We start from the raw sequence: 25,152 nt of genomic DNA, 5'->3' as shown, positions 1-25,152 counted from the left end.
AAATAGAGAGATTACAGAGAAAGAGAAAGAGATTGTAGAGAGAGAGAGAGAAACAAAACAGATTGTTCATTTCGGTTTTAAAACAAATATCATCATCATCACTGATTTTCTTGATTTTTCTTTTCGTATTCTTTTTCTTTGTGAGAGAGAGAGAGAGATTACAGAGAGAAAGAGATTGTAAACAGTAGAGAAAAAGAGAGTTGGAGAAGGTGAGAAAATAATTTTCTCACAGGGAATCCATTTCTGGGAAGACGAGAAAATCGTTTCCCCTGAGGGTGCGTTTGGCAGAATTCTGGGAAAAACAGAAGGAAATCACTTCCCTAAGGCCCTATTTGGTTTAAAAATAGCACAAAAGTTAAGTTTCTTTACTCTTTTACTTATATAAATTTAAATGTTTATCTCTTCCAGCATGAGTAGCTAAATCTTGTCTATCGAGGGTTTTAGATGAAGTCCATAATGAGAATGTTATGGTTTTGATTTATATGCAAGTCAATTAATGTTTAGATTCAAATCTTAGTATATTTTAAAAACTTTATTGCTTTTAACGATGAAACTTTCCGGATTTTAGAGCGTTCATGTTATAGAAACATTATTTTAAAAACTTTATTGCTTTTAACGAAGGCAAATACATCATCTTTAGGATTGTCACTTGGACGGATTCGAAAACCCTAGGTGCCCCTTTTCTGAATATCAACTTATTTGTTTTCTTTTGAGTTTTATGTGCTATTTTTATTTTGAATCATCTTACCATCAATTCACTTTTTAAAATCTCAATAGTTATAAGGTTAGAATTTGAGTTTGACTTAGTCTCTGAGGAACGAACCAGTCTTTACCGGAATTTACAACTTGACACCCGTGCACTTGCGGGTATAGACCTATTTAGGAAACTTTTTAGGCCCATCAGGAGACAAAGAGATGAGGAATGAGTGTCGGCCAAGCTCGGTCTGCCAAGGTGATGTGGCGTTAAAATGCCACATTTGGATCACTTAACTTTGATGAGTTAGTTCTTTTCGTGTTTTATTTCTAATTATTTATAAATTTTTCTTGGTAGGTACCTTATTTGGAGTTTGACGCTTCATTCGGAATAAAACGGAATATTTATCACATTTTCATCTCATGTAGAAGAGACCGGAAGGAAAGAGCATCAGGGGTATTTTGGTCATTTTGAGAAAATCAGAGGTTAGATGGAAAGTGGAGTCAATGGTGAATCCGACGGCAAAAACGGAAGTTAAATCGGAGTTCGGACGAAGAAGTTGTGAAGGAACGAAGTCGTGGGACATTTTAGTCTTTTCTGGAGATTAGATGTGTACATAGACATGGTGAAGGCACCCCCTTGTCAAAGCCCAAAATCCAAAGCCCAAGAGTCTAAGGAAGGACCAAGTAGAAATTCTGTGAGCACCTCCTCAGGGTCAAAGTCAAAGTCTATGGAGGTGGTCAAGTCAAGGGTTTTAATTTTAATAAAGGAAGGATAAAAAGAAAAAAAAAGGCTGAGAGAAGAGGATCTTCTACATTAGGTTTTCTAGGGTTCTAAGGACTTGGAGAGAGAGAAAGGAGGGAGGAGGTGTTGCCGGCCAAAGCTTGGCCGGCAAACACCTTCTCGAGAAGAAGGTGAGTGAACACGGGACGGATCTTCAACAACTCAGGACGGTCATAGCACTTCGAGTTCCAAGCCAGCATTAAAGCTGCTCGGAGCAGCAGCTCGCGGGAATCATCTTACAACAACTCGTCTGCGGCAAGAAGCAGCTCGGGTATCACCATTCAAGGGACGAATAGCAGCTCGGGCGGTATCACCGGCACGGGACAGCAAGGACGCACCTGCTCGGGACCGGAATTTCTTGGTCGGAAAGCTTGAATCTGGCCGGTTTTGTTCGTGGTGGTTCCGGCAACTCTTTTGACCGGAAACCATAGGGGTTTCACTTAGAACATCTTTACCTTGAATGTCCTTGTGTTTGATTGAAGTTTTGGCTAAGAAATCTTAGAGAGAGAAATCTTGCTTTGAGCTTTCATGGTGGATTTTTAGTTTGGAGGAAGAAGAAGGTACTGTTATTAAAGGGAACCCTGGTTTGACTAAGGGGACACTTAATCTGCATTATTAAGGGGAAATCTGGATATTGCTAGGGGGAGATCAGCAGCACTTAATGAACCATTTATTCCGACGATCCTAGCCTTGCGCCTCATCGGAATAGGGAGATTTTCACCTTAACTTATGTCTTTCTTTATTATCTTCTCGTTTATTATGTGTTCCACCATGTCTAGCTAGCTTTTGTATTCGGATACTCGTAAAACATGTTTTGATGTGACAAATGAGTTTTAATGATGAAATCTTTCGGGTTTTTAGACCGTTCATGGACTAGAATCTGAGTTATACAAAGAGTTCGTTGACCAATCCAAGTAAATGGGTGAAGTTAACTAACTTTTCATGCTTATTGATTATTAGTAATAGTCACTATCGATTTTGTGGATCGAAGTATCCTCACTTTATTCTTGCTCGACCATTTTTCCCGAATCTCTCTCACCTCTCACTTTTAGATTAGATCGTTTTATTTGTTTATTTATTATAAACCAATCAAAACCCCAATTATCATCTTTTGATTTTAGTCTGAGTTAGTGGTTGACACCTAGACCGGTGGGCTAGACTTTCTCGATATTCTTATTACCTTCCTATCTTCGTGGATCGATCCCGGTCTTACCGGGTTATTACTTGACGCCCGTATACTTGCGGGTGGCGACCTTTTAGGGTAACCTTTTAGGCCCATCACAAGGCTTTGGCCGGCACGGGACACCTTAGACTTAGGTTCAGAATTGCAAGGAGCAGCTCGTTCTTGGCAGAATCACCATTATAGCAGCTCGGGATTTGAAAACAGTAGCTTGGGACAGCGACTCGGCTGGGGACGCATCTAGCAGCAACCGGCAAGGGACGAGCACAAAATAGCTAGGGGACCACGACATAGGGACTTGTGGCTCGGGACAAAATCTATATTGGCTGGAATCTTCTTCTTTGGCCGAGATTTCTCAAGGTGTTCCAGCCATTATTCTGGCCGGAAACCTTGGGGTTTTTACTCCTCATCCCCTTGTTTTGCTTTGTCTTGTGTTTGATTTTGATTTGGTGAAAATCTTCTAGAGAGAGAAATCTTAAAGCTAGCTTCCATGGTGGATTTGTGTTGAGGAAGAAGAAGACTCTGTTCTTAAGGGGAACTCTGGTTTACTAAGGGGACACCTATTTTGCACTGTTAAGGGGAAATAAAAAATTTCTAAGGGGATATCGGTAGCATATACATATTCATATTTTCCGACGATCCTAGCATCGCGCCTCATCAAAATAGGGAGATTTTCACCTTAACTCATGTCTTTCTTTATCGTCTTTACATTTATAACTCGATTCGCCATGTCTAGCTTAATCTTGTCTTCGGGTACTCGTGAAGCAGGATTTGAATGTAATGAATAACTTATTATTTGTGTACATGTTAGTTAAATTAACTTCGTCTAATTTTGTGAATTAGAAACCTGGATCTTAATCATATATTGACATATCATTTGATACTTCGTACTTAATTTGATAATTGATGCTTAGTGAGTTTTGATCGGTTATACTTAGTTTGACGTACTATGCGTAGGAGTGTCATACTAATTCATTGTCAACTCATTTGATGGTGTGTTCTTAGTTTGATAGTCGATATTTAGTAACTTTTGATCGACTATGATTAGTTCGACACATTATGCCTGTGAGGGTAGGACATCGCGGTCAAGAAGTCAGCTGGACCGGGCCGTTAACCGGATGTCCAACCTCCACCTTTTAATATTTTTGCGGGCACCGACGACGTCTTTGGGCTCAACCTGTGACAAAAGAGAAAAGAACACACGTGACCGTTAGGTCTTAGGGGACACCGAGATGGTGCGCCTAAGGAGGCTCCGACGGTCAAGTCAGTAAGCTTGCAAGAGATATAATATATTCGTGGATATTAACCTAGGAGTGTTACCGTTAGTTGGATAATGGTCGGAGTTTAGGCACGGCTCGTAGAGTGGCCGGAGCTCGCTCTCTACGGATGACTGACTCGATTGTAGAGAGTGATTGTGACAGCCTTGTAAAGTCCGTCCTTGAGTAAGGCAGCCCTGGCGAGGTATGTCTTGGTCGAGGGTATGAACCGTAAATAAAATGGTAGGCTTTAAGGTCTGACCTTGTAAATATTCACGTGGGTGAAATATGGAAGGCCTAGCCCCAAGGAGTAGCTTGCCCACGTTGATCGTTGAGAGAGATAATGGTAGGTCGCCTTTCTTTGATAGTACGGTCGTCCAGTCATCCAGGACAGAGAAAGTAATGGTCCACCTCCCTCGGTTGTCTGGTCGCCCAGGAGAGAGAAAGTGATGGTCGACCTCCCTTGGTTGTCTGGTCGCCCGGGAGAGAGAAAGTAATGGTGTATACTCGTTGATTGTAAGATGATAATGTTTAAGCAAGTACTCGATGTGCTTGCCCGAAATAAGATGATCGAGTGCTTTGAATGGGAATTGGATGATGGTATTGAGTCTGTACTCGATGCGTTTGTCTGGAATCAGATGATTCGTATCATCTTCTTCTTGGTCCTTTTATAGAGTCTTCGATCGACTGCTACTCGGTGATGAGTTGTCATCTTTAGTGGTGGTAACGCATGAGTTGTTACCATTAATCTAGATTCTGTAACCCCCTAACGGATATATCCGGGATGTTGTCATCTTGAATGACTGTAACGTCTCTCCAACGGATATCCGTCAGGTGGTCCGTTGAGGATTTGAGGGCGGACCCCTTTATCCAGAGTTGGATGTATTTTCGTACTTAGGTTGCTGAGGAGGCGAGGGCATATCTCTTCTTCCAGGCTGGAAGTGCTTACATATTTCAGCCTAGTGAGGAGGCGAAGGCGGACTTCTTCCTCCAGGGCTGGAAGTGCTTCTTGGTGTTGCCTCGGGGTGCCCGAAGAAAAATGGATCGGGCCCATTAGCCACTAGTTCATGGGCTTGGTCACCGAGTAGGCCCATTAATCGTGAATTTCTTGGGGCACTCCTGGTGACGTTTTTTGGCCCATACAATTCTTAGGATTGTCAATGTGGGTGAAGTAGCTAAACCTTTCATGCTCTAGATAATTAATATTAAGCCATATCGATCGTGTGGATCGAAGTATCCCCCTCACTCGATTCTTGCTCGATTCTTCTCCCGAATCTCTCCCACTTCTAGTTTAGTTAGTTTTATTTGTTTGTTTATTTAAAATCAATCTAAAAACGCAAATTATTATCTTTTCATTTTTAGTCTGAGTTAGTCACTGACACCTAGACCGGTGGGCTAGACTCTCTCGATATCCGTATTACCTTCCTAGCTCCGTGGATCTATCACGGTCAAGTCAGTAAGCTTATAAGAGATATAATATATTCGTGGATATTAACCTAGGAGTGTTACCGTTAGTTGGATAATGGTCGGAGTTTAGGCACGACTCGTAGAGTGGCCGGTAATGATGCATAAAATGTTCATCCATTGACTAACGACTGAAAAAGTCAAGATCAGACCTGAAGTCTCTTGGAACGACTCGGCTTAAGACAGCAGGACAGCTAAACACCTGACGGTCCACCACACGTTCCCCTAACTGGGAGGTCGGCCGAAAGAAATCAGCTCTGCACTGAACACCCTTGGCATGGATAGTTCAGCCCTGGGATCTCAAAAGGAATAAGGGGGGTCTCTACAAGTTCGGCCCATATCTTACACCCAGAACTAGGGAGATATCACCGTTGCGCGACCTAACGACTTAATCCCGGACTTTCTAGAAAGATCTCAGTCGGCCTCACGTCTTGAAGTGTTTAAGCCCGGTTGGATGTATCTAGAAGAGGAAACTTCTCCTTTTAAGTCTATCACTACGGCAAAAATATATACAAAGTATCCTTGAGCATAGGAACTTTCACTTATCAAAGATCCAGGATAGACTCGAAGAGAAACCCTAGATACGCAAAAGAGGTAACTTCCCTTACGGCTTGACAGCCATCGCCTCACCACCGCCACTAATCACAGTTGGTCTAACTTCGCCTATAAAATGCCCCCCACTTTGTCTTTCAGAGGACACGATCTTTTCACGCCAGAAAGATCACCCGAAACTTAGAGTTCTCATAACTCGCCCCCAAAAGGATCGATCAATATTCATTCTTTTACTGCAAAGAGCACCCTGACTTTCTTGAGCGTCGGAGCGGTTTTCGAACCCTTTGCAGGTTTTCCCCCCTCAGGAACAGACGAACAGGAACAAGGAGCACAGAGCAAGGAGTTGGAGCAGAGGAGCAGAGCAGAGCAAAGAAGCAAAGCAGAGAAGCAGAGCTGAGACGCAGAGCTGAACAGAGGAATCTCTCCTCTCCAAACAGAATATACCCTCATAACGGAGGTGGTCATGCATCAACTCCCTTTTTCATGTTGATTTAACCGGGAGCCAATTTTCGACATCAGCATTTGGCGCTAGAAGGAGGGGAACTCAAACAATTCTTTAACATTCGATAGCTCGAATCTCGTTTTCTTTGACATTCGATACCTCGAATCTCGTTTTCAATTTGAATTTCTAACTCAAAATCTACTAATGGTTGTCTACGACGAGAAAAAGGAAAAATCTAGGTAATTCTAGGGCTTTTCCTCTTTTTCCAGTTTTTAGGGTTGTAGCCACCGATGATTTAATGATCGTTCTCCGATATCGATCACTCGAATGGATGTGCTGAGCTACAAGGTTAAAGCTCTCGAGCTTGGAAGAAGGTTGTTAATGGCCACAGAAAGGAAAACACACCGAAGGAAAAAAGGAAGGACACGAAATCAACAATGGTGCAGCTCAGCAGAGATAACCCATGACTAGGAACAGAGCAACCAACCCTACCAACTCAGGTTGGAGACAACCGAACCAACAACGTTAATAAGGGGAGTTTTCTTACCCTCGTACTCTTATTATAATTATTTCACTCCTGTTTCTCAATTTTATATAGTCTAATGATGATTGGGTCAATCTCGACCAGTTCTCAAACGACTATAAATAGACCTTATAACCTAATCATGGCCAACGCTCCTGCGAACAACTTGACTGAACGGTCTACGATTACCTTGATTAATACTAGTTCGATATTCGATAATAACGATAAAAATATATATAAATGTATATATAATATAGTTACATACATAGTTCTCCGAGACCATCTTGACATTAAAACAAGTTGATTGAAAAGTCAATTCGCTGCTTAGAAACCTGATGTTAAGAGTGAGATTATGCGAACCCTGGTTCCGCCTCTCCATTAACATCTAAATAGCTCATCATTAGGTTCTGGCTATACCAAATCCTAGTTAGTTATCAAGCCCTAAATCTTATGTGAAGAAATTATAGCGTGTTAGTTATCAAGCTTTGACTTGCTCATCACTAACTTAGATTTGTTTGTTTCGGAGCAATAATGGACAGAGCTCGGTTATGAACAACAAGGAACCGGAGAAGTCCAAAATTTGAAGGGAGCAACCAATCGACCAACTCCAGCTGGCGCTAATCAAACTACAATGCGCCAGGGAAGTTTCTCATCTCATAATAATAATAATTGCTTTAATAATTTTTTGATAGTATCCTTCATACACTCGAGTCCTTGGACTTGGTAACACCTTTTAGTTTCCTAAAATTACGAAAACTGAGACACGAATAATGTGAAAACAACTTGACAGATGTTCGGAAGAATGCCTGAAAGAGATTTGATGATGCATAAAATGTCCAGACGTTAACTAACGTCTGAGAGTCAAAGATCAGACAAGAAGTCTCTCGGAACAGCTCGGCTTATGGCAGCAGGACAGCTAAAACCCTTGATGGTCCACCACACATTCCCCTAACTGGGAGGTCGGCCAGAAGAAACCAGCTCTGCACAAAACGCCCTCGGCTTGGACAGATCAGCCCAGGGATCTCTAAAGGAATAAGGGGGGTCTCCACAGGTTCGGTCCATATCTTACGCCCTGAACTGGGAAGATATCAGCGATGCGCAACCTAATGACTTAATCCCGGACTTTCCAGAAAGATTTCAGTCGGCCGCACATCTTGAAGTGTTTGAGCCCGGTTGGACTCCACGTATCTAAAGGAGGAAACTTTTCCTTTAGAGCCTATCACTCTGGCAAGATATATACAAAGTATCCTTGAACTTAGGAACTTTCACTTATCAAAGATCCGGGATAGACTCGAAGAGAAACCCTAGATGCGCAAAAGAGGTAACTTCAATTACGGTTTGACGGCCACCGCCTCACCACCGCCACTAATCACAGTCGGCCTAACTTCGCCTATAAAAGATCCCCCACATCGTCCTTCACAGGACACGATCTCTAGAGAGGAAAAACATACTCTCTCTCTCAAAAATAGGATCTCTTCATACCAGAAGGATCACCCCCAAAAACAGAGTTCTCACAACTCGTCCTCCAAAAGGATCAATCAATATTCATTCTTTTACTGCAAAGAGCACCCTGAATGTCTTGAGCGTCGGAGCGGTTTTCGAACCCTTTGTAGGTTTTCCCCCATCGGGAACAGACGAACAGGAACAAGGAGCAAGGAGCTGGAGCAAAGGAACAAAGCAGAGCAGAGAAGCAGATCAAGGAACAGAGCTGAACAAAGGAATCCATCCTCTCTAAACAGAATATACCATCATAACGGAGGCCGTCATGCATCAACTCCCTTTTTCATGTTGATTTAACCGGAAGCCAAATTTCGACATCAGCAAGATTGATCTCTCAAAACCCAATAATTGTCGAAACTCTCTCATTCGACTGACTTGGTGACCAAAGCGTTGAAACAAGCATGAGCCTTGATTTTAATATCTTGGACCGGACTTTAATAAGTATAAATGCTTTAATAATTCTATTATAAAGTTGTCAACTGGCGAAAGCCGATACAACGTCTGGCTCGACTGAAAACTCATAAGCTGAGATTAGAGAAACAACTCTCATTACTGAATAACGGTGTTGAATATAAACAAGATGCCCTCTGTGATTTCTCTTAACGGAAAGAGTCCAGGATCAAGATTCTCTTAAGATAGAATATTAAAGTTCTTTAAGTCTTAAATATTTCCTTTTAGAAGAATGTCATGCAGGACACTCTATAACGGAAAAAGACGAACGACTTCGACAGAGGTCAAGACTGAACTCTTCAGACAAAGGTCTCATGTCAAAAGTGACGGAGCAAGGACATGAAAAACAGGGAGTAACTCTTACTCATATTGGTTATACTTCTCTAGTTTGATAATTAGTTCATTACTTTCACTAAAAATCAAACTAAGGAGGGTGTATATGCATATATATGCCGCTACATCGAAAATATTGACAAGTAAGAACAAACCTATGCATATGAACACATAGATGAAATGCTTGGAAGAAAAACTTGAACTGCTATAAACCATGAGCATGAATTGACAACTGACTGCTAATACAAACTAAGCATGCTACATGTTATATTGTTAGTAGAATGCCTGCTAAAAAGCCTAAAAGAATACTTATACTCAAAATATGGAAGACACAATCCCTTGACGTCACATGAACATACACGCTCTATGTTTGAAATAGACTTGGAATATATTAGACTTACTCTTAAACAATTGAGTATCTATATATAACTCTAAAACGACTGAGTATCTATCTATCATACAAACCATGTTGTTATTACATGAACTGAAAAGTATGTGTGATATTTTCTATATTAACTTTGCATGATATGAAACAAGTAAACACGTCAACGACATGAACTGAGTAATACACATAACACATGATTTTGTGCTACTATGTTCAAAGCTATATAATGATCCTCATGTTATTAGCTAATAATGAATTAACAACTCTTGAAAGTCTAGATGACTGCTTTGAAACTGTTTATGGCAGATTCAGAGGATGAAATAGTTCAACCTGGCGAACTCTAAGAAGAAACTGAAAGTCTCAGTTGGAGGACACATCAAGAAAGCCTCAGCGAAAGGACCCAAAAAGGTCTCTAAGGTACACGTACCTATCAAACTCGACTTTGCTTCGACGAAGTCACAGATTAAGCCCTACTCCGTTAGGCACAGATCCGACTTTGCTTTAATAAGGCCACATACAAAGGTAGCCCTGGTAGCGAAAGCAACAACCAGGGGACCTAAAGGTAGCCCTGGTAGCGAAAGCAACAACCAGTGGACCTAAAGGTAGCCTTGGTAGCGAAAGCAACGATCAAGGGCCCTAATTTAAAAACAGCCCTGCTAGCGAAAGCCACGATCAGGGACAGGACAACCTCTGTAGCTACGACAACGACCGAGGGTCCTAAGGAGCAGTCCTAGTTAAACTGAACTTTGTTCGAGTAAACCCGACCCTTCACCAAGGTCCTAAGGAGAAGTCCTCGTCACACTGGTCGGCTCAAGCCGGAAAATGAGGTAGCTCTAGTAGCTACGGCTGCGACCCGAGGCCTCGCAAGGAGAAGTCTTAGTTGAACTTAGACTCTTTACTCGAGTAAAACGTGGTCCTTGAGGATCCCCAAGGAGAAGTCCTAGTTAAACTACAGCCCTGGCAAAGGTGTCCGGGGGTATAAGAAGTCCTTGCGAAACTATATATGCTTAAAATGAGGAAGACAGCCCTGGTAGCTAAGGCAACGACCAGGGGCACGGGAGGAGTCCCGACGAAAACTAGTTGTGCTCAAGCCAACGAAACCAGCTCTGGCAGCGAAAGCCACGACCAGAGGTCTAAGGAGAAGTCCTAGTGAAACTAGTCGAGCTCAAGCCGACGCAACCAGCTCTGGTAGCGAAAGCCACGACCAGAGGTCTAAGGAGAAGTCCTAGTGAAACTAGTTGAGCTCAAGCCGACGCAACCAACTCTGGTAGCAAAAGCCACGTCCGAAGGACCAAGGAGAAGTCCTAGCTAAATTGACCATGCTCGAGTCAACACGACCAGCGCTGGTAGTTCAAGCTACAATCAGAGGTAAAAGGAAAAATGTTAAGATCAAGCTAATAAACAACCCTGGGAGCAATAGCCATGATCAGGGGCATAAGGCAGGCTCGAAAATCACTATGATTTACGGAGCCACGCTAACTCGGGTTCTATTTTGCAGAAGGAAATAGTAAGCTTAGGGCATGCTAGATTAGGTCTGAAACTATTCTTCTGCAGGAGCGATCATTCGGAGCATGCGTAGTAAGCTTTGGAAAATTGCATTAGTAAAACAGGATTTATGCTAACATTAATTTTGCAGAACTGGCACACAAAGCGCAACACATCAACAGAAGTCGCAGCAAGCAGTCACGACTGAGAAGTAGGGAATCAACGGACTCAAACGTGAAAGATAAAATGAAGCACAAAAGAATAAAGAAAAAAGGTAATGCTTTATTGATTCGTAAGAAGGACCTATTACAGAAGAAATTACAAAAGCCTAATAGTTGAAGGGCGAAGAAAAAAACAAAGAACATCGAAGACTAGGAGAGTAATCCCGCGGTTCTGTTGGAGAAAAATAGGGAAATTACCGAGAGCCACCTTCAAGAGAATTATCAAGACAAGAAGACAACCAAGGGAAAAATAAACCCCCTTTGTCATCATCACCATGTCTTGAGCGCCCCAATTGGAGGCAGCACTGGAATATCAACAACCTTGAGGGATCCTCCAGAATAACTCATGGGATTACCACGACCATTATGAAGAAACCAATCTTTTACCACGGTCATTATGAAAAAACACTCCTCAAGCAGCTGATCTTGTACAAACTCAAACAGAGGCCGCATCTCAGATCTTTGACAGAGACGGAAAAATCAGAAGACAACCTCAAAAGAGGGGATCTTTTAGATTCCCTCTCGAACTTTCGGTGATAAGGAATTAGAGAACCAAAGCAAGTTATTTATAGTGGAAGAAGATGACCAAGGGACTTCTTGAACACAAACAAGGGTCTTTAAAGACAAAGACCAGACATATCTCGGAAACACGCAAAGGAATAATGACCAAGAGATACACAGGGCACGAGATCGATCAGGTCTGACGGAATGACAGCAGATTTCAAAGTATCGCACTCTATTCCCCAATAGCAAGACTCCACGCGTCTTTGCGTAAGGGAACGAACTGCCGTAGGCAGTAACGCAGAAGAACAACATTGAAAGCGCATGATCAGAGGATCAAATCTATGACATCACCGAATCGCGCATGAAAAAGAAATTAATTACTTACGCAAATAACGAAACGTGTCTGGAAGACTAAGCCACACGTCAGAACAAGAACACGGCTGGGATAGCTCTGGAAAAAACAACACTTAGTCGAAAAAATACCTCCACTTAGCAGATACCAATCAGCTCTGGAGAACCAGCACATTATTAACTTCTACTAAACAGCTCAAGTCCAGGTAAGACCCAAAGATTTTCTTAATACAACTCTGGGACAGGTAATACTCTCGACTTCAGGCCTTAAAATCTATTATATTAAAACAGGTCAGTCGGTTATCCAGGGGATAAGTCTGACCGTTCATTCTTTGGTTGGTTTTTCAATCTGACGGATGAAAATCTATCAAAATTTATAGGGTTTAAAAGTTTATGTAATTAAGTTCCCCAACTGAGATTTTTTAGTCATTTACAAAAAATCATTTTTGCCCTCCCACGTTTTCTTCTTCTTCGTCTCTCTCCCACGTTTTCTCTTTCCCACTCCACCAAATCAGTTTTGCAGAACTCTTTATTTCAGTTTCTACCGCTCCCTCTATCTCTCTCTCTGGCAAAAAAACCAAACATGTTTATCTAAATCTCTCACTTGATTGAAGATTGGTACTGTTCTTGATTTAGGATTGATGAATATAATAGATTGGTACTGTTCTTGATTTAGGTTTTATTTTTTGATATTGATTTAGGATTGATGAATATAATAGATTGGTACTGTTCTTGGTCATTGTCTAAAATATTTATGTTTCTGTCTGTTGGTGCTGTTCTTCATTTAGGTTTTATTTTTTGATATTGATTTAGGATTGGTGAATTGATGAATATAATAGATTGGTACTGTTCTTGATTTAGGTTTTATTTTTTGATATTGATTTGGGTTTTATTGTTTGTAATTGTGATCAGATCGGATTGAAATTGGGTGAAGTATGTCTACAATTCCAAGTGAGTTCTTCCATTCTTGGTTTCAAACAGATGGTTCTCATTTGTGTTTTGTTTACGTTTGATTGGTAAAACCGAACTCTCTATATCAGAATGAATATGTGGTTTAGATGTTTGAATAAATGTCTCTTAGGTTAGAGGAATTTGTCTTCTTCCTTAGATTGAGTTATCAATTTCTGATTAGTTTACTTTAGATTCATTTGTCAATTGTTGTTTGTACGAAGAAACGTGATGGTTACACGTTTTATTGTTATCTGCCTGTTTCAATTTGTCTTGATTGTAGTTTCTCTTTGTTTCTTTGCTTCTACTGATTTACTTTATGCTAATTTTCGTCCTCTTTTTGCAGGAAATGATTTTTTTTGTTATCCATAATGGGTCTCGGTTGTACTATCTCTATTACTTTTGTAATTTGGTTATTGTTGTTTCTGTGAAGAATCCTCATGGTTACATACTCACATGTTTGAAGGAGGGAAGAGTGTGATTACCTTTGTGAAGGATCCTGATGTTTACATGTTTGAACTATTCAAAGAGGCCAACACCTGAACGACTTTGTTAAGTCATGCTTCGTGTAGGCGACCAATGGTGAACTGCAGTGGTATGCTTGAGTGATGTTCTTCATCACAAAGGTGAATTTTTTGGTGGTTTGGAATTAATTTTTTAGTCTTGATTTTTTATTTCTTTTACTTATGTGTCTGTTTCAATTTGTTTCGGTTGTAGTTTCTCTTTGTTTCTTTGCTTCTATTGATTTACTTTATGCTAATTTTCTTCTTCTTTTTGCAGGAAATGATTTTTTTGTTATCCATAATGGGTTCGTTTTATTATTCAGTTGCAAAGGTAAAGGTAATGAGTTTTTATGAAGATTTTTTTGTTGTCTCGCTGATTTATGTTACAAATATTAAGTTTAATCTTTTTAGGCCAACAATTTCGAGGGCTATATATTCTTAAAACCAAATTTGGAGTCCCGAAATGTCTGATTCAACTTTATGTTATTGTCTTCTTCCCCTTTTCCTGCTTTGATCCCCCCCCCCCCCCCCCCCCAAAAAAATATAAAAATTCTAAATGACAAAGAATGCAGGTTGATTAAAGCATAGATTTAATGGATTACATTCTTACCAGTCAAAGAATGCAATAATTTGATTTGTTCGAGCTCGAGGTATACAATCTCTCTCTCTCTCTTTATGTGCTTATAGGGTTTTTAATTTCTTATAATTTGGTGATATGTTTCTCCTTATCTATTCTTACCAGTTATATTTTCTCATTACAATTTATTTTTTCTTTTGTTACAGATGTTTTTCGCCTTTTGTCATACTCATTTATGATGGAAATCTTCCTCGAGAACTCATCACTTCTACTGCGAAGCAAAATTGACATAACAACTGCTCTTTGCTATAGCTCAATGTTCTTCCTCATCGGATCTGTGGGATAGGGTTTCTAAACCCTTTCTGACATTATGATTTTATTTAAGTTGATATCCATTGTTCAATCAGAATTTGAACTATTTCATGTACTCATGTATATTTTTCAAGTTTGGATATTTAGCAATAAAATTCGACCCTTTCTTTATAATGTGTTTTGTTACATTCTTAACATTAAAAACAAATGCATCTTCGATCAATTTTCTTACCTTGCTTTTCGAATTTATAATTTTTTATTTAGTTGTAGGTAAATTTTTATGAGAGCTTAAGGTGGTTGAAGAAATGCCTTACCAGATGATTTTTCTACTTCTTTTGTTTCGAGGTTGAAGTTAATTTAGATTTGAGTTATAAAAATCTAGGTCTCTACTAATTTATATATGAGGGGTTTATCTCACAAGTCTTATTGTTTGTCAATTCATATAGTCTACTTTTATCTATTTAAATCATTCTTTTTCTCTATACTGTGGTAATTAAAGAAGTTTAAATTTGATGTAGTTACAGGTTTTAAAATTATACCTATGAACATCTAATTCATCTGTTAATGGTATTTAGATTACCCTCGATATTAATTAAGGTTGTTTTTTTCTGTTCAGGTTAGTAGTAAAGTTTTTAGTTTTCCCTTTCAACTTCATTATTTTTTTTTTATGTTTTTACGATGAAATACATGATAACTAGGTTCCCACCGCGCCCTACGGGCGCGGTAGATCCCTCTTGGCTAACACCGTTGTAGTAGATCCATCTCAGATTTGCTGGTGAAGTGCTTTTGAGATTTCTCCGTGTGTGCGCATACCGTTATGACATCACGTTGGCTCGAGCTTACCCAAAAAGTACATGCACAACGGTGCCCATTTTCACACAATGTGGGGTCACGCGAGTACCTGTCATCTGAAATCATGTACTGATTTCGAAGAAATCACGTACTGATTTCGGATGACAGGTAACCACATGTCGGCAGAACTATGTTGGGGCCAGGAGGGGCCATGGCCCCCCTTGACCTCAACATAGTTAAACCTATATGGGGAGGCCAATTATCTCTAATGGTAGTAGTTTTACTAATTTATATTTGGATTGTGATTAAGAGTTAACATTCTATCATAAACTAATTCCCCAGTTGAATATATATTAAAAATACTTAAAACTTTTATACATTGCATATAAATATCGATAAAATTGTATGTAAATATCGACTATTTTTGTCGTATGTAAATAGATATGGATTTTAGTGCAACTATTCTAGTTGTGTTCTATTTGATGAAATTTTGTAATTAATAAAATATTTATTTATATCCAAAAACTCATATCACGTTAATATAGTGGCCAACGTTAAATTTAATATAAAAGTTCGAGCATCTGAGCGTTTAAACTGATAAATTTTGTTGGTTACGTTTTGTGAAAAAACTGGTTGTGTAAAATTCATTGAACACTGATAACTTGATCAATGACTTGAAGCGGTTTAGTTCTTAGTCGTCTATTAGTTTAATACACTTCACCGATTTCATTGTGTTTGGTATAATGAGGTGATCGTTCTTGTAAAATATCAAATTTTATTTTGTCACCGTACTATCTCGATGAATTAACGTAAATATTATGTAACAATAATTTTAGGTACTGTATAACAAAGTATAAAAGAGAGAATTTTTCTAAGCGTTTATTTGCTTTTGGCCCCCGGTGATTCTGATTTCTAGTTTCGTCCCTGGCACTGTCGTACATGCACTTTTTGGGTAAGCTCGAGCCAACGTGATGTCATAACGGTATGCGCACACACGGAGAAGTCTCAAAAACACTTCACCAGCAAATCTGAGATGGATCTACTACAACGGCGTTAGCCAAGAGGGATCTACCGCGCCCTACGGGCGCGGTGGGAACCTAGTAAAGTAAAAAACACACGAGTTACTTCTACTCCTTAGTCTATTTACTTTCAACTAAGGAATGGCGGGACTCATGATGATGCATAAAATGTTCATCCATTAACTAACAACTGAAAAGTCAAGATCAGACCTGAAGTCTCTAAGAACGACTCGGCTTAAGGCAGCAGGACAGCTAAACACCTGACGGTCCACCATACATTCCCCTAATTAAGAGGTCGACCGAAAGAAATCAACTCTGCACTGAAAGCCCTTGGCATGGATAGATCAGCCCTGGGATCTCAAAAGGAATAAGGGGGGTCTCTACAGGTTCGGCCCATATCTTACGCCCAGAACTGGGGAGATATCAGCGTTACGCGACCTAACGACTTAATCTCGAACTTTCTAGAAAGATCTCAGTCGGCCTCACGTCTTGAAGTGTTTAAGCAAGGTTGGACTCCACGTATCTAGAAGAGAAACTTCTCCCTCTAAGTCTATCACTCCGGCAAGATATATACAAAGTATCCTTGAGCTTAGGAACTTTCACTTATCAAAGATCCAGGATAGACTCGAAGAGAAACCCTAGATACGAAAAAGAGGTAACTTCTCTTACGGCTTGACGGCCACCGCCTCACCACCGCCACTAATCACAGTCGGTCTAACTTCGCCTATAAAAGGCCCCCCACTTCGTCCTTCAGAGGACACGATCTCTTCACGCTAGAAAGATTACCCCAAACTCAGAGTTCTCATAACTCGCCCCCAAAAGGATCGGTCAATATTCATTCTTTTATTGCAAAGAGCACCCTAACTGTCTTGAGCGTCAGAGCGGTTTTCAACCCCTTTGCAGGTTTTCCCCCCTCGGGAACAGACGAACAGGAACAAGGAGCACAGAGCAAGGAGCTAGAGAAGGGGAGCAGAGTGGCCGGAGCTCGCTCTCTACGGATGACTGACTCGATTGTGGATAGTGATTGTGACAGTCTTGTAAAGTCCGTCCTTGAGTAAGGAAGCCCTGGCGAGGTATATATGTCTTGGTCGAGGGTATGAACCGTAAATAAAATGGTTGGCTTTAAGGTCTAACCTTGTAAATATTCACGTGAGTGAAATATGGAAGGCCTGGCCCCAAGGAGTAGCTTGGCCACGTTGATCGTTGGGAGAGATAATGGTAGGTCGCCTTTCCTTGATAGTATATATGGTCGTCCAGTCGTCCAGGAGAGAGAAAGTAATGGTCCACCTCCCTCGGTTGTCTGGTCGCCCAAGAGAGAGAAAGTGATGGTCGACCTCCCTTGGTTGTCTGGTCGGTCGGGAGAGAGAAAGTGATGGCCGACCTCCCTTGGTTGTCTGGTCGCCCAGGAGAGAGAAAGTAGTGGTGTATACTCGTTGATTGTAAGATGATAATGTTTAAAAAAGTACTCGATGTGCTTGCCCGGAATAAGATGATCGAGTGCTTTAAATGGGAATTGGATGAAGGTATTGATTTTTTACTCAATGCGTTTGTCCGGAATCAGATGATTCGTATCATCTTCTTCTTGGTCCTTATATAGAGTCTTCGATCGACTGCTACTCGGTGATGAGTTGTCATCTTTAGTGGTGGTAACGCATGAGTTGTTACCATTAATCTGGATTCTGTAACCCCCTAACGGATATATTCGAAATGTTGTCATCTTGAATGACTGTAACGTCTCTCCAACGGATATACGTCAGGAGGTCCGTTGAGGATTTGAGGGCGGACCCCTTTATCCAGAGCTGGATGTGTTTTCGTACTTAGGTTGCTGCGGAGGTAAGGGCATACCTCTTCTTCCAGGGCTGGAAGTGCTTACATATTTCAGCCTAGTGAGGAGGCGAGGACGGACTTCTTCCTCCAGGGCTGGAAGTGCTTCTTGGTGTTGCTTCGGGGTGCCCGAAGATAAATGGGTCGGGCTCATTAGCCACTAGTTCATGGGCTTGGTCACCAGTAGGCCCATTAATCGTGAATTTCTTGGGGCACTCCTGGTGACGTATTTTGTCCCATACAATTCTTAGGATTGTCAATGTGGGTGAAGTTAGCTAACCTTTCATGCTCTAAATAATTAATATTAAGCCATATCGATCGTGTGGATCGAAGTATCCCCCTCACTCGATTTTTGCTCGATTCTTCTCCCGAATCTCTCCCACTTCTAATTTAGTTGGTTTTATTTGTTTGTTTATTTCAAATCAATCGAAAAACGCAAATTATTATCTTTTCATTTTTAGTCTGAGTTAGTTACTGACACCTAGACCGGTGGGCTAGACTCTCTCGATATCCGTATTACCTTCCTATCTCCGTGGATCTATCCCGGTCTTACCGGGTTATTACTTGACGCACGTATACTTGTGGGTAGAGACCTTTCAGGGTAACCTTCTAGGCCCATCAGTTTTTCATCGTGCCATCTCATTTCAGCTGCAGTTTCTGGTGCCATGTACAACCGTTGTAATCTCGCCTTCAAAGAAAAGTAACAAAGAATCTTTGCAGGTGACTTTTTCTTGCTATACCTAGACTCGCCACATCCAGGACATTGTTGTAGCTCCTAATTTTCTTTGTAATACAAAATGCAGTCATTCGGACATGCATGAATTTTAATGTAGTCTAATCCCAAATCTGAGATGATCTTCTTGAACTGAGTAAAAATTTGGGGAAGATTACAACCGTCAGGTAGAGTTTCATGCCGTAACTTGAGCATTGATTCAAAAGACGCGTTACTTCAACCTCCCATGATTTTAATATTCCATAATTTTATAACAAAAGACAGTACTCTCATCTTAACGCAACCTGGGTATAAAGATTTCTTCGCTTGTTCTAACAACTTTTCAAGGTCTTCGTTTCGACCTCGTTCTTCTTCATTTGTAACCTCTAGTGGTGCGGGCAAAGGATTCGATATTATCGGTATAGCTTCTTCATGCAAAAAACCAAGTACTGTAATATTTTGCCATCCCATTGTAATACAAATGCTCCATAACACTTTGTTTAACTCCGAATGTAGAGTTATTACATCTCCCACACGGACACTTTATTTGATCACCTCCCATAACAGGACCGTGACAAAATGCAAAATCTAAAAATGCATTTACACCAACTGAAAACTTCTTTGAACTCCTATCATCATCGATCATCCAAGATTTTTCCATGATTTCTAACTTCAATCAAAGAAATAAAGATATAAAGAGTAAACTTTAATGTTTCCTATCTACTTCGTACTTTCGAACAAGCTCATGGAATCATAAAGTATTCTGATGGGCCTAGAAAAGTTTCTTAAATAGGTCACCACTCGCAAGTATACGGGTGTCAAGTTTTAATATTTCCGGAAAGACCGGTTCGTTCCTCAGAGACTAGTTAAACCTATTCTAAAACTTAGAGATAGTACGGTTTTGGTTTTGATTTTGGTTTTATGATTTTGGTGATAAAATACTAAAGTACTAAAACAAATAAAAATGAACTCAAATTGGGGAGAAGTCTAGGATTTTGGAATCCACTCTATAAAATCACTTTTTGGAACAAATACTTAAAATGATTAATTCTCTTTTCCTATAACTCAGAATTTCGGTTAATGAACTAACCTAATTCCGGGGGATGTTTTTGTTAAAACCGATAAATCATAACAATGTAATTGTATTTATTTTGAAAAACAAACCTCTAAACTATTATCTATCAAGTGATAAGTATACACCATCAAAGGATTTAACCTAAGCATGATGTATCAAACCTAAAAGTATAGATAATGAATAGAAAAGCTATTTAACAAACTAAAACAAATTAAACCATGAAGCATAATAAAGAATAATCAATCAAAGATATATCTCTAAAAGATCAAAAATGAGTTTCATCGTAAAATCCTAGATGAGAGATTTAGCTATTCATGATCAAAACAAATATGACAAATAAGAGAAGAAAGGGAAGAACAACTAAACTTCTTTTTGCCGATTTCCTGTCTGGCAGCCAAACGCTTCTCTGGAGAAAATAATTTTCCAGCGTCAATGGAAAATGATTTTCCAGCAACACTTCTTGACCAAACGCGGTCTTCTTCTCCAACAAAATCTCCCTCTCTCTCTACTGTTTCTCTCTCTGTTTCTATTTCAATATGAATCAGCTAACACATGGAAATTAAAATTGAAGATTGTATTATATAAAGAATTAAATTACAATCCTCTCTCTCTATATACAAATCACTCTCACTCTCTGTTTGTGTTTCTCAATTTCTACTCTGTTAGTACTCTCTCTCACAAAAAGAACTACACAAGAAGAAGAAAAGAAGATAGATGATTCTCTGATTTAGAAAAGAGGAATAAGAATACAATTCGGAACTCTCTCTCCCCTTCTCTCTCTAATATTTCTGTTTAATTGAGCTTCAAAGAGGATTTGATCCCCAAAGATGAGATGCCCTATTCCCCCTTCTGTTTCTCTGATTTATAGACGTTGAAGAAGAAATCAAAATCCGAAATATCTTGGTAGCTGTCCATTTCTGAAAATAACTCAATCTTTCCATAAACTTTATTCTTTCTAAAGTCGTCTTCCAAGCTAAAATTCCCTCTTCATTCCCTGATTTCTAAGAAGCAATCAAATCCTCCCTTCTCTGTCTCCAACGAATATATCCAGCTCCCATCAAATCTCACTACAAATCTTCATTTCTTTCCTTTAATCTCTGTATTCCTCTTAAACTTTCTTTTTCTTCTTTAATAAAAGCCAGCCATTAATCTTCACTCTCAATCTCTTACCAAGTCCAACCAATATTCATGATTCTTTCTCATTATCTCCTTCAATCTCTAGAGATTTCATGTTTCTTTCCATCTATGCTTCTAAATCAATCTCTATATTATCTCTAACATTTGTTGTATTTTAATCCTCCATCTTATTTCCTTCTTCATGCTTTCTCTTTTTTTTAAAGAAAGAAATTTGAATAATATCTTTCTCCCTCTCATTTCCTTAATAGTAGTAGGCTAGTAGATAAGAGAGAATAAGGGTCAAATGAGTGAAGATGAGAGAAAGTGGGAAGCGGACTTGCCATAAATATGGCACCAATTAACGAGGATTTGCTGGCTCATGCATTAAAGATGATTCCATGCTTCTGAGTGTAGGGAATAAATTAGCAAAGAAATTCCAGATGCAGCCACGTGAGTAGATAAGCCCACAGACGTCCAAGTCCTTCAGATTTGCGTGGGGGAGTATTGAAGCTCAAACGTGCAATGCACCGAATCTTTAATCATCCTGAATCTGGAAAGTTGTCCCGCACTGCCCGATAGTATACCGAAATTCCTTGTTAAGGCTTGGGTGTGCGCCAAGTGGCACTAAAGTTGATTTGGTCAACTAATTTTTCTCCCAACTTCGACTTGCTCTATCTTTCTTGTCCGGACTCCGATTTGACTTTAGTTTTCGCCTCTAGGTTCGCCATGAACTGTTCTTTCATCCGAGCACCAACAATGCCAAAAATGCACAAATGACCAAAATGCCCCTTTGTGTCTTTTACCCGCTTTTAACTATTTTTCCGCACCAAACTCCGTAAAAGACATCTGAGAAAGAAAACACAAACAAATCATCAGAGTAACCGCTCGAATTGGACTAACTAACCAGAGTTAAGAGATTCAGATGGGACATTTTCATGTCTCATCATATTCACCATCAAAGGTATAGTTAAATAGTTAAAACCTAAACATTTTAAGGAGATAGATATCACATAATAATAATAATAAAAAAATCTTGTAAGTTCTGATACAAGTTATGACTATAGTTTAGGATAGTCAGAATCAATCAGTTGTAATTGAATTATCGTTTCTTATCTAGAATATAGCATTAATTTAAACTAATTCTAATTTGGCTACTTTCCTCAGTGTGGTGCTTTGTGTGTCTATCACATAAACAAGATTTCTAATGGAGAAATCCAGTAATCAAATACATATCATTATATCACTGAACAGTCAACAACATAACATAGAGAATAATAACATAAATTTTGAAACAAAAAATGATAAGAGAACATAATAACTCAAGTATCATTCACCACATCAATGATCAACTAGCATTTCCTTCTACAATCTAGTAGAATTATATCCAAATAAAATAAGTAAAATGACCAAATCCCCAACTAAAAAACCTACTCCAGCCTCCTAAATCTAGGGTGTATAATATCTTGAAAAAAAAGTTAAGGACAACAAAATCAGAAGTCACAACCAACTGATAATTAGATATATATTAAACAAAATGTCCTAATTGTTAAAACTGAATCAAATATCAACTTACTTGGGCAAGACTTGCTGTAATCGAATCCCTGAAGCACTGACCAGAAATTGCAGAGGAGAAAGTTTAAATTATAGAACAGGATCTAAGCAAGAAAGAAGAAAAAAATAAAAAAATTAGGGCAAAGATGTATCATCAATAACGTTTTATCACATCCAAAGTTTACTTGAAATTAAAAGGCAGCAGTGAAAACCAAAGCTTAATATATATATATATATATATATATATATATATATATGAATGAGGAGACTATATGTTTCATATCATATCTTTCATTTTCGAGTATATTAGCTCATCTAGAATTTTATCAAGATATCTGTCGATGGCAAAGATAGCAATTACAGCAAAGATGAAGAAATTAGGGCTAACATGAAGCAATTAGGGCATAGATGAACCAATTAGGTTAAATAATCCTTCTGGACATTCAAAACTCAGTCGTTATCAGACTTCCATGTTAAATCCTTCAACATTTGAACTAACGGACAAAGATAGAGCAAAGATGAGAGAGAGGGAGAGAGAGAGAGGTAGAACTTACCAAGATAATCTTAACGGAAAGAACTCTAATTACGAGAGAGGGAGACCGAGAGTTCTTGAACGATAGGATATCTTCACGATCAGAGAGAGAAAACGAAGTTAAAAAAAATCAGAGAGAGAAAACAAAAGAGGGTGCGATGTAATTTAGGGCTTTTTAACATTTATAACAGCTGTACTTAGAAAGGTTGTTATAACTACGACCTGTTGTAACGGGACAAAGGCCGTTACAAATGTTTTTCACCAGCGCCAACCGTGCGTCCATTATTTGGGTTTTTGTAACGGATTTTAAAAATTAAAGTCGTCATAAAAAGCCAAATATAGGCGCAGGAGGTGGCGCCAATTTTTTTAGGTTATTTGTAACGACAGTATTGAGGAAGGTCGTTATGATTGGTCTATTTGTAACGGCTTAGCTGAAGCCATTACAAATACTCCGTATTTTATAGTGTTTAGTTCCTTTAATATTGTAGACGGTAAAATGTCTACGGGTCGGAAAGTCCAACAGTCAACGAGTTGACGGTCAGAAGTTCTGTCGGGTCGGATGCTTCGGGGACCATCTACCTGTCGAAAAGAACATGCACACAAAAAGAGAGAAGAGATCGTGAAGCCTCTAGGACACCAGGATGGTGTCGGCCTAAGGGGGCTTCGACGGTCAAGTCAGATACTCGGTCAAATATAAATAAGAAAGTCAAAATGGGCGATAGAAGGGTAACCTTCGTCGGAGTACTTAGGTGTCGCGGCTCGTAGAGTTGTCGGAACAAATCTCCACGGTAGTGATATACTTACAGTAATGAAGAGGGTGATGGTAATGAAATCGTGACGATAACCTGCTGGTCATAAGTGGGTTTTGCAGTAAGTTGTTGGTCGTAAATGAGTCTTGCAATAAGACTCTGGTCGTAAGTGGATCGAACGGTGAGGATCTGTAGATGGATGATGTTGATACGCCTAGCTTCTTATCGTTAGATCAATGATGCGGTAAGAGGGTGGTCGTATAAGGATGGTGTTACGACCAGCTCGTTACTGCTGGATGAGAGATAGTTTATACCAGAAAGCTGTTTTATGCAGTAAGGTGGTGGTGGTGGTGGTGGTATGGTGTCGATATGGCTAGCTAGTTATCGTTTGATTTGGGACTACCAAGATCTTATCTCCCAACTTCTAAGACAATAAGTCGGAGACTTTGAGAGAACGGGAAGATCTTTGAGATGTTTATCAGAGAGTAAGTGAGTAGAGAGAGAACGTAGTAGGCTAGACTGTTATTGCTCAATATTGGATGATTTAGTCTGGATGTAGCCTCTTCTGTTTATAGTGGTAGAGGGGGGTCGTTTTGATGACAACCAGCTAGTAACCGACGTAGTTATTCCGTGACGTTACTCATGGGAGGTACGTTAAAGGATAGAGGATCTGACGTATTGACCGTCAGATGAGTTTTTTAATGACTCGAGGGACGACCAGGATGTTACCGCGTGTGCGATAAGATACTGGCCGGTAACGTCCGTCTTTAAGTGGTAGATACGAGATACTTAACACCGTGTGGTTACGGATTGCACAATAATTTTCTGGCCGTAAGATAGCTTCATACTGGCAGGTGGCTATTGCGTGACACGTGTCAGATATGCTTAGTGTCAAGCGGGTATGGATTCAGCGGCCAGAGTAGCGACTTGGGCCATTACCGGGCCTTGTGATCGGGCCTCGCGGATTTTATCCTTACGAAGCAGTTGTTCCATTATTTTACAGGCACCTCGTTAGGCGAATATTTGCCCATATAAATATAAAGTTAGGTCATCTTGCACCATATATGTTTAGTTGTTTCATGGACAATAGGTAGTTCAGATGCACCATAGAGCACATGTTTGGGTGTCAATCTATTCAAATGACCTTGAGTGTATATCTATTCTATCTTAACAAAATACAACGCAACAAACTAAAAAAGAAAACTTAGATCAAGATGAGTCGGGTTATCTCGACAAGTTCACTGCTTACATAGACAATAAGTGGTTCAGGCGCACAATAGAGCACCCGTTTCATATGCTTGCTACATGTATTAAATTTT

At 39.7% G+C, this 25,152-nt stretch overlaps 2 long non-coding RNA genes across 3 annotated transcripts; one reads left to right on the top strand and one right to left on the bottom strand.

Annotated features, from left to right (window-relative positions):
* Positions 1-4,849: 4,849 nt before the first annotated feature.
* Positions 4,850-23,239, bottom strand: LOC147538534 (uncharacterized). Of its 2 annotated transcripts, XR_015225697.1 has the most exons (4): positions 23,107-23,239; positions 21,955-22,656; positions 18,580-19,573; positions 4,850-5,295 (listed from the first exon to the last, which is right to left on the bottom strand). It is a non-coding gene; the product is annotated as an uncharacterized LOC147538534 (long non-coding RNA). The 2 variants fall into 2 exon arrangements; XR_015225696.1 differs by lacking the exon at positions 4,850-5,295 and having other exon boundaries at positions 18,497-19,573.
* LOC147538535 (uncharacterized) lies at positions 12,512-14,241 on the top strand. Its single transcript, XR_015225828.1, has 5 exons — positions 12,512-12,741; positions 13,036-13,074; positions 13,418-13,697; positions 13,852-13,905; positions 14,147-14,241. It is a non-coding gene; the product is annotated as an uncharacterized LOC147538535 (long non-coding RNA).
* Positions 23,240-25,152: the final 1,913 nt, after the last annotated feature.

Source organism: Eschscholzia californica, unplaced genomic scaffold (genome assembly GCF_041429995.1).
Source record: "Eschscholzia californica isolate CP2 unplaced genomic scaffold, dmEscCali1.0.p SCAF_5, whole genome shotgun sequence".
NCBI classification, from domain to species: Eukaryota; Viridiplantae; Streptophyta; class Magnoliopsida; order Ranunculales; family Papaveraceae; genus Eschscholzia; species Eschscholzia californica.
Note: the sequence above shows the minus strand (reverse complement) of the source record. Positions and strands in the feature narration are given on the sequence as shown.